Source organism: Marmota marmota, unplaced genomic scaffold, assembly GCF_001458135.2.
Source record: "Marmota marmota marmota unplaced genomic scaffold, marMar, whole genome shotgun sequence".
NCBI lineage: Eukaryota > Metazoa > Chordata > Mammalia > Rodentia > Sciuridae > Marmota > Marmota marmota.
Window position 1 is genome coordinate 35,438,879 of NW_025999842.1, and position 10,017 is coordinate 35,448,895.

A 10,017-nucleotide genomic window follows, 5' to 3' on the forward strand; every position below is an offset into this window, starting at 1 on the left:
AGAGAGAGAGAGATTTTTTTCAGCAACTCTTCCCTGGCCATTTCCTCCCTGGTATCTATATCTGACTATTGCAATTCTCACCATGTATATTTTCTTGCTTTATTTTATCTACTTGGAATTTATCAATATATAACATACTATGTATTTTGCTAATTTATCTTTTCCATTGTTTTCCCCCATAGATTATATGCTCCATGAAAGATGAGATTTTTATTTTTCTGTCTCTGCTGCTTCCATGAACTTAGAGCAGTGCCACAATAAATATTCAATAAATCAACAAATGAGTGGAAAATACTTTAAATTAGGAGGAAATAGATTTACTACAATGCCATAATGTTAAAAAGTTTTCTCTGGGCAGTGAGATAGGCATTTATTGGTTTATGAGTTTTCAAATAATCTGTATGTGTTATTACTAAATCTGATAAAAATATCAAGTTTTTAGAGCAAACTAGAAAAAGTTAATGATGTAAAAAGTTTTAAAATGTCACAAATTTCACATATTTGCATTGTTTGCACCTATATGCAAGAATATTGTTTCAACAGTTTGTTATTTGCATTCAAGCAATTTATTTATTTACACCTTATCATTCTAGAAAATAAAAGTATACATATTTGTATAGAAGCTATGAAGAGCAGTTATTTCAGGAAATTAAATTGACTCTTGGAATAAAAGCCCCGTTGCATTCCTTAAATGTCATCTAATGGCCATACTTAGTAGCATGGAGTTATAGAATACCACATTTATACACCTGAGTTACTACTTGCCCATGTTACAAACTCCTCTGCTCCTCATGCCACTCACTCACCTATGAATTGTTTCCACTATTGGCATGCAGCCACCACACACAGGGCACTAAGCCAGAGACTCAGTACACACAGAAAGATGTGTACTCATCCTCCGTAACAAATCAGAATAGGCTGGGATTATTACACAGACAGTTACTAAACAGAGCACTGTATTTAAATGCCACAAGAGAGACACAGAACTATTTGTTAGGCAGAGTGAGCAATCAGAGAGATCAGTCAATACTTTCGGACATTCAACTCAGAATACTTCACAGGCTTTCCAGGACTTTCTGAATGCCAGTCTGGCATCTATGCCAGTTTACTCTCTGATCCCATTCAATCTCCACTACTAACTCCTCTAAGTAGGTTCCCTATTTCTCCAGCCATGCAGTCTATGTTTTTTTTCATATCTGTTCTTGAATTTTCTCTGATGCTAACTTTATTTATTGTGACCTATTTTCCATAGAAGCAGAACTGAGTTTCTCAGATTATGCACTTGATTCTGTGGTTCACAAACAAATCATGATGCTTATTTATGGTTCTCCTGTATGTCAGAGCTTTGCCTTCTAGTTTCAAAGTCAAAGGGGATGGGAAAGCCCTAGAAGGGTGGGTATCATAATTCCCCTTTAAAGTTACCACTATGGAAGCCAAGTATCTGAAGTTAGGGTACACCAACCATTTCTCAAGGTCCTGGAGAGGATGCATAAATGGCCCATCAATGTGCAAGACAGTACAGAGCAGGCAGAGGTGGAGTGAGGTCCAGGGAGCTCGAGGCTTAGGAGAAACCCAGAATGTCTGAGCTCTATCTGAAGTTATTTTCTCTCATGTGTGGTTTGTTTCATTTCCTGTGGAAAGATGGTGGGGTCTTGGACAGCAACACTCCAGGAAGTTCCCTTTGGGAAAGAACCTATTCTTCAAGTCTACCTGGTATATCCTAAGTGAAGCTTCTACAATCACACCAGTCAGAAGTAACTACTTCTCTAGTCTCCTCTGTACAAACCTATTCTACAACGTTGGCTTGTCCAAACCTTTGTATCCTTTCAAACCGCAAGTTCCTTGAGGCTAAGGACATGCTTATACACGTACTGTTTCCTCCCTGCGCAGCACAGCATCTTCTGTGCTTAACAAATCTCTGGAGTAAGGATGAATGTGTGGGCATTTCCTGGTTATATGGGAAGGGGTTATTTGGTATCATTAGTCTTTGTTTGGTTTTACAAAACACAAATCCGCTGAAAGAACTCATAAAAAGGAGTTCTATCAAAAGGAGATGGGGAAATCTCATGGAACTTAATAGCAGTATTACAGTCTGGGTTTAGGGAAAAGTGAAAGTTTCTGGTCAACTTTTGTCTGCACTCCTCTTCCAGGGACTGAGTGGTTCTTCTCTTTGTCCTTTAAAGACCCCTCAGGGCTCCCCCATTACTTCTGCTGGCCTACAGTATTATCCTTCCTTGAGACAAACTCTGGCCCAGCTCAATGCCATCTTACAAGGGCAGAACTTCAATTTCCATAAGTCCTTAAAAATTCTCAAGGGAAAGCATGTGCCTGGCCTTGGCTAGCCAGGATCAGATTAAGATATTTAGAAATTCAAAGCACTAAAAAGATTATTATGTTCCATGCATATAATTTAAAATTTCAAATGATTCTTAACAATGAAATAAATGAGAAAGTCCACAACATCCTGATTTCCCCCCAATGACTACTTTGATTTTCTTCAAAAATTAATAATAAATACTTTCAAAAGAAGTTTGGGGTTTTCTCAATGTTATTGGTGTTCTAGTCAATACCTATTGAGTAATTTGACTCAAGGCCACCCAATGCACTATCTTCCCTGGGTTAGTTTATCACCTCATATATACATATCTGTATAATATTTTGTGTATAGGTTGACCATCTTTAACATAAAAATCTGAAATCTAAAATGTTTCAAAATCCAAAACTTTTGAGCACTGACATGATGTCACAAATGAAAAATTTTACACCATGAAACTTAATTTCATGCACAAAATTCCCAATATTTTATAAAAATTACCTTCAGCCTATGTCTATATTCTGTATATAATACGTATATTAATTTTGTGTTTAGAATTGGGTCTCATCCCTAAAATATCTTAATATATTCCACAATCTGAAAAAGTAAAAAAATTGGAAACACTTTTGATCTCAAGCATTTCACCTGTGTGTGTGTGTGTGTGTGTGTGTGTTTATACCCCTTTTAGTTCTTGGTGTAATGGTAAGAGAAAGGAGAAGCAAGTAATTTGAAGTATGAGAAGGTCTCTGTTATTGCAGGGAGCCAGCCCCAAGTCATGGCACTGAATGCAACAAACTTTAGGAGCTGACAGTTCACAAGGAAATAAGGACCTGACTTGAAACCCCAAATAATACCTCAGCCAGTGACCCAAAGGAGTTTGGAAAGAGGTTCTTCCCCAAACTCTCAGGTGAGAACTCAGCTCACCTGGCATCTTTAGTTCATCCCTGTGATACCTTGAGCTAACTCAACCTTGTCATACCAGACTCTGACATACAGGACTGTGAACAAATAAATGTAATTGCTTTAAGATGCTACATATATGGTAATATTTTACATAGTAATTGAAAACTGATAAATACTTTAAAGTTTGAGAATCATGATACTAAATGAAAGACATAGTTCCAGCATATAGTGAAGACGTGCTTTTGCTGGCCTTCCCTTCATTTCTCCTTTTTATTGTTATACTTAAATATCTTACCACGCCCCCCTTCTTATTATGAGTGGTACGGGGTTGAGCCAACCATTTATTTTCAGAAATGGACCCATGATCCAGATCCGGCCAAAATAATTCTGTTTGGGAGCTCCTTTTGGAACTACTGGGGAAGGAGAAAGTCCATCAGAGAATAAAACTATCCCAGGAAAGTAAAAACTAAGAGATGGAAAGAGTCCTTCTGATAACAGTTTGCCCAATATCCAGCCATAGTAGAATAAAGTATTAGTCAGTTTTTTGTTGCTGTGACCAAAAGACCTGCCAAAAACAATTTAGAGGAAGAAAAGTTTATTTTGGCTAATGGTTTCAGAGGTTCAGTCCGTGGTTAGCCAATTCCATCACTCTGGGCCTGAGGTATGGCAAAGGGGGTGCTAGGGAAAAGCTGCTCACCTCATGGCAGACAAGAAGCAGAGAGAGAGAGAGCATAAGAAGTCAGGGATAAAATATAAACCCAAAAGGCACAGCTCCAGTGACCTAACTTCCTCCAGCCATGTCCCACCTGCCTGCAGTTACCCTGCAGTTAGTCCACTCAAATTATTACTCCATCACGCGGATTAATCCACTGATTAGGTTACGGATCTAGTAATCAAATCATTTCATTTCCTGCATTAACACAGGAGCTTTTGAGAGATACCTTATGTTCAAACAATAACAAATCCCAATACTATTCAGTTATGTAAGTTGAAATACTTTCCTTTCATGCACAAATCCATTTCGAGATCTTACTTGCAAACAAAAAGGCCCAGAGAAAAACACAGAATATGTTACACCTTTAAGAAAAGAAAGAAGACGTAACCCTTAGTTTTTCCAGTGTGAAGTACCTGAAAAAACACTGTATGAAATACAGTTCAAACCTAGACACATGGGACTTCTGTTATATAAGAGATATAAGTGATATTTAAATAACACTTCCTCAAAAACACTGTGGCTGACCGTTCCTATTCAGTCTAGTACCCCTAACGTATGCTCTCTTGGCATTAAACATCCCCTCCACAGCACTTATTGCATTTATAATGAAATAAGTCCTTATGTGTTTGTCTGTTTGAAGGCCAACTTGCTCAGATAGTCTGAAGCTCCCTGAGGACAAGTACCATGTCATCCAATTATCACCCTATCCTTGGGATTGCCACATGAAAGATAACCAGTCATATTACTGATTGAAGAATAAGAAGACGCTAATATGATTGAAATTTATAAAGGAAAGAGGCCTCCTTTTAAAATCTATTGGAGGAAATTCATATTTATTTGTAAGCATTTGAAATATGTATCAGTCATTTTTACTGTAAGTAAATTATATTTCCTCACCATTCTTGAAATAATGTTACATAAATTAGCTTCAGTTTTTCTTCCATGAATTTAATTGTAAGTGAGAGCAAAAATGTAAACCATTTGTCAAATTACAGGGTCCTTTTCATATTAGCTTCCGTGATCCTTACAAAAAGCCCAGGACTGACAAACCAAGGCTTAAGGAGACTGCTCTGCCTTGCCCAGGGGTTGCATACATGTGGTAACTTAGAATCAGGGCTTAAACTCCAGTTGCTAGACTGCAAATCCAGTGTGCTTCTCCTAAAGACAGTGAGCATGCATCCACTTCAACAATATTTTTCCTTTTTTTTCTTAAGGTATTAGTTATTTTATTATTTTAAAGTGTGTGTGTGTGTGTGTGTGTGTGTGTGTGTGTGTGTGAGAGAGAGAGAGAGAGAGAGAGAGAGAGAGTTTTGCCTTTGAGTGGGAGGAAAAGTCTACTTACTTATCGAGATTGGTCAGAATTTCCCAGTCACATCTAGTTCTTGCCTTAGTAAAAAAGACAAGGTTTGTTTTTATTTTACTTTTCTATAAACTAGTATGCTTACCTTCTAAATTATAAGAAAAGTAAATCATCTTTTGAAGACAAATACTTTTGGGTAACAAGTCATTGCTTCCTTGATAATGTGTGGTTAAAAAAAATCTTTAAGGGGGTGGAGCCTGTTTTCTTCCTTTTGTAATTGTAATAATCCACCAGAAATAATATATAATTCCATGTAACCCTACGGCTGTCTCACAGATGGATGGTATAATATGTCTCTGTTCCCTCCAACCACAACCCCATTCCCCTACTTCTGTTTCTCCACTCACTCAAAGTCTCTGTGACTGTCACTTGGTAATGTATATGAGCATGCATGGACAGAGAAGTACCAGGGCATGCTCATGTTCCCTTGCCAGTGATGTGCATTGCCTGGTTCATAAACAGTAAATCCTTTATGCTGAAAGCCTGTTCATTTTCACACCATTCGCTTGTTCACTAACAGTTGTCCAGATTTTTAAATTCAGCCTCTTACATTAATCCTGCAACTGCTGGTCCCAGACAGGTGCAGGGATCAGACTGGCTCAGTTAAGTAAAACATCTGGCCTGAAAATGATAATAGGCTCTTTTTATTCCCTCAAGTCATAGCAGGAATGTGAAGTTTTCAAATGTTAAATCACACAATTAGGCTTTAATATGCACTTAAACATATATATCCCAACCCCCAACCCCACCATACCGTGCATGCACACACATGCACACACATACACTTGCACATCCTTGATGGGAAGAAATTTCCCACTATTTATTTTATAAAATAAGACCCCTGAAGCATAAAAACCCAGGAAGCATGAGGATGATTCTTTGTGGCAACTTCTAGATTTCGACAGGTATTGGCAGTGCTGCTCTCATAAAGGCCTAAAGATAAATTTTGCAGGAAGCACATCACCAGTTTTGATGACATTCTCAGGTTTTATGACTTTATGAGTTCAAAATAAATTATAGATGACTCAAGAGTAGAAAGATGATGCCTGAAGATGAGGTTATTTGATGGAAGGTCTTTCACCTCACCAGTCCCATTTAGAATCTAGTCATGAATAGGGACTGGGTATGATAAACTACTGACATTTATGAGTTCTTTCAGCTCTAAATATAAGGTGACTTTCTGATTCCACTACTGTGTGGTGCTGGACATGTTATAAAGTTCTCAATGGGAAAAATATAACAAAGATTCATGATTTTCCACTAAGTTGGGGAAAATTCTATAGAAAATCTACTGTTAAATGGTATCCCCAACTATACTTTTGGAGGCTACAATTTTTGCTTTTACAGTCAGAACCACTCTCCAGAATTTTTATCACCATCATCACCTAGTAAAAGACTTTGTTCTTATAAAATCAGGTCAGCTAAGTTTAATGATGCTTCATAATCGGAGAAAGTTGGGATGAGGCACTGAAATGAAAGCCCTAGTCAGAATCTGTGTACAGTAGTAAAGGCTAAAATAAATTTTCTCAGGGCTAGCCTTCTTTTCACCAAGAACTGGTTCATAATTGTGAGATCTAGTTAAAATGAAAATGTACTTGTTCAAAGTTATTAGGAATTTCAAGAGAACAACACAGATCTTTCAACCATTCTAACTAAACACAGGGCCCTGTGTAACTATGTAGGTCACATGGCCATGAAACCAGCCCTTCTGCCACCTACAATCTCAAGACTTATCTGCTAGATTGTACACACTTAGAGGTAGTGAGAATGGCTCACTTATTCATTCCTGGATCTTCAATATTACTGAATACAATTTCTGCCGTACTTTAATTCTTTTTAAATAAGTGATGGAATAAAATATTGTAAGACGCTTGGAATTTATTTATTAAGTAGGTAGATAGTGATTCTGGAAGGTTATGAAACCATTTTTATTATCATATGGGTCAATAGATCTCAATATGCATTCCCAGAACTAGTAACCTCAGCATCACATAGGAACTTGATAGAAATATAAATTCACTAGCCTTACTCTAGCCCTAAAGAATCAGAAACTCTGGGGATGGAAACTAAGAATCCATCTTACCAAATTGAGAGGTGATTATACTCACACCAAAATTTGAGAATCACTGAATGAGGAAATAGATAAAGGAGACCTTTAGTATGATAGTGGTAGAAAGCTAGAGAGGAGAGAAACAACATAGAAATATTTATAAGGCATGATTGGCAGGTATAATGAATAATTTTTTGTAAGAAAAGGAATGTTTAGGATAATTCCCAAGTTTTTGACTGTTATGACTGTTCCACGATGGTATTACTTACTGAGATAAGAGGAGGAGTGTCAGTTCTCATCAAAAAGAAGAAATTTAATTTGGGAATAAAGACCCAGATGGAGCTCACCAGTCCTCTAGTCACACCATTTCCCTGCCTTCAGATGTCTAGAATAGTTTAATCATAAATGACTAAAATATTTAAAAGTATTTATATTTTGTTTGAAATAATTAATTGTATATAATAATACCAATACTACCCCAACCTACATACACATTCTCGTTACTTTTGGGGGCACCTAATCTACCCATCTTAAAGGGAAATAAAAAGTCCAGAGTGGTAGGCATGGGAAAGTCTGTTTGGTGTCAATTGTAGCTACCAGCAGAATAAAAAAGACAGAACAGAAGAATGGGTTGGGGTATGGGTAAAAAGAAAAGAGGAACTTTCTATGCTATTCATATTTATACAAATATAAAATAACATAATGAGATAAAGTAGTTTGAAAAATGTGTTTCAGATAAAGATTTTACATTTAGAATGCATAAAGAAATTTCAAAACAAAATAACAAGATATATAATAGAATTTTTTAAATGAGAAAAAAAAGAATTCATTAAAGAAGAGATATAGATGATATATAATCATATGGAAAAAGGTTCAACATCATTGTTTATTAGGAAAATTCAATTAAAACACAATTATAATATCATACATATCTATCAAAATGGTTAAAATTAGAAAGACTGATAAAACCAAATGCGATGAAATAATACCAGATGCTATTGCAGAACAACTAGAATGCTCATAAACTGCTGTTAGAATGTACTGCTTCAGAGAACAGTTTGGTAGATTCTTAAGAATTCAAATATACCTTGATTATACAACTCATTAATTTCACCCCTAGGTATTACTTCAGATAAATGGAAACATAATTTCCATACATATAACTATATGTGACTGATTACAACAGTTTTATTCATGATTACCTAAAAACAAACCAATGACTATCAACTACTGAATGAATAAATAAATTGTAATACCTCTATACAGTGAATTCTTTCCAGCAATCTAAAGCTTCAAGCCTACAGATACATATGACAACAAGGATGACTGTTAAAAGAATTTTGTATTAACAAAAACCTGCTCTCTTTAACCAAAGGACCAGGAAAGGAAAAGTCTAGGAAGACAGAAAATTTTAGACCATAAAATTTCCACTCCAGAAAAGCACCACAGGGGAAAAACAAAAAACTAGAAACAAACCAAAAAAAAAAAAATCCATTGGTTCCCTCTCCACCCATGTTAATAATGAAGCTGAAAAAAAGAAAGGAAGAAAGAAAAACAAAAGAAAAGAAAGGAAAAGGCTGAGTAATGAGTCCATAGACTTCTACTCTCTCCAGGGAATAGATTTCCTAATGTCCTACAAGGTGCTGACTATGGCAAACAATCTAACATTTAAGCTATCAGAGTTATAAAAGAGGAGGAGAAAGGGGTGGGGCTAAAAAAATTACTTGAAGAAGTATGGCTGAACACTTTCAAAATTTTTAAGAGTCAAACCTATAGATTCAAAAACTTGATAAAATCCCCAACAGGAAATTGCAAAGAAATACATATCAAGGAATAATACGATTAAACACCTGAAAAGTAAACAAAACTTTTTAGAAACTTTAAATTAGTAGTAGAAAAACACTTTGCCTCTAAATAGTTCAAATAACAGCAATTTTTCGTAAGAAATTTTGGAAGCCAGAGGAAGTGGCATTATTTTTCAAGGACTGAAATAAAAAAAAAATGTTAACACTGGATCAATCCATAATCTAATAGATATTTAGAGAGCGCTCCACTCCAAAACAGCAAAATACTCATTTCAAGTCCCTGACAAATGTGGACCAGGATAGACAACATCCTCAGTCATAAAAAAAAAAACCTTGATAAATTTTTTAAAAATTGTAACCATTCAGAGTGTGTTCTCTGGTCATAATGGAGATATCAAAAGGAAAGTAAATCAACGTACATTAGCTTCCTGTTACTGTAACTAAATACTTGAAATAATTAATTATAAAGGGAAAAGTTTTATTTATTTTGGCTGAAAGTTTTGTAGGTTCCACTCCATGACCAGTTAGCCCCACCACTTTGGGCCTGTGTCAAGGAAACACGTCATGACAGGAGTGTGAACAGATCAAAACCACTTACACTGTTAGCCAGAGAGAAAAGTAAGGGACTTGAGTCCCACATCCCCCTTGAGAGTATGTACCCAGTGAACCAAGGACTGAAGGACTCTAATAATTAGACTTCAATTTCTAAATGTTCCACCACTTTCCAATAATGCAACCTTGGGGACCAGCCCACTAATACATGGGTTTGTGGGGGACATTTGGGATCCAAACTGTAACACAAGTCTGTTTCCATAAATCTGACAATGTAGACGCAATAGAACACTTCCTCAAAAAAAAAAAAAAAAAAGA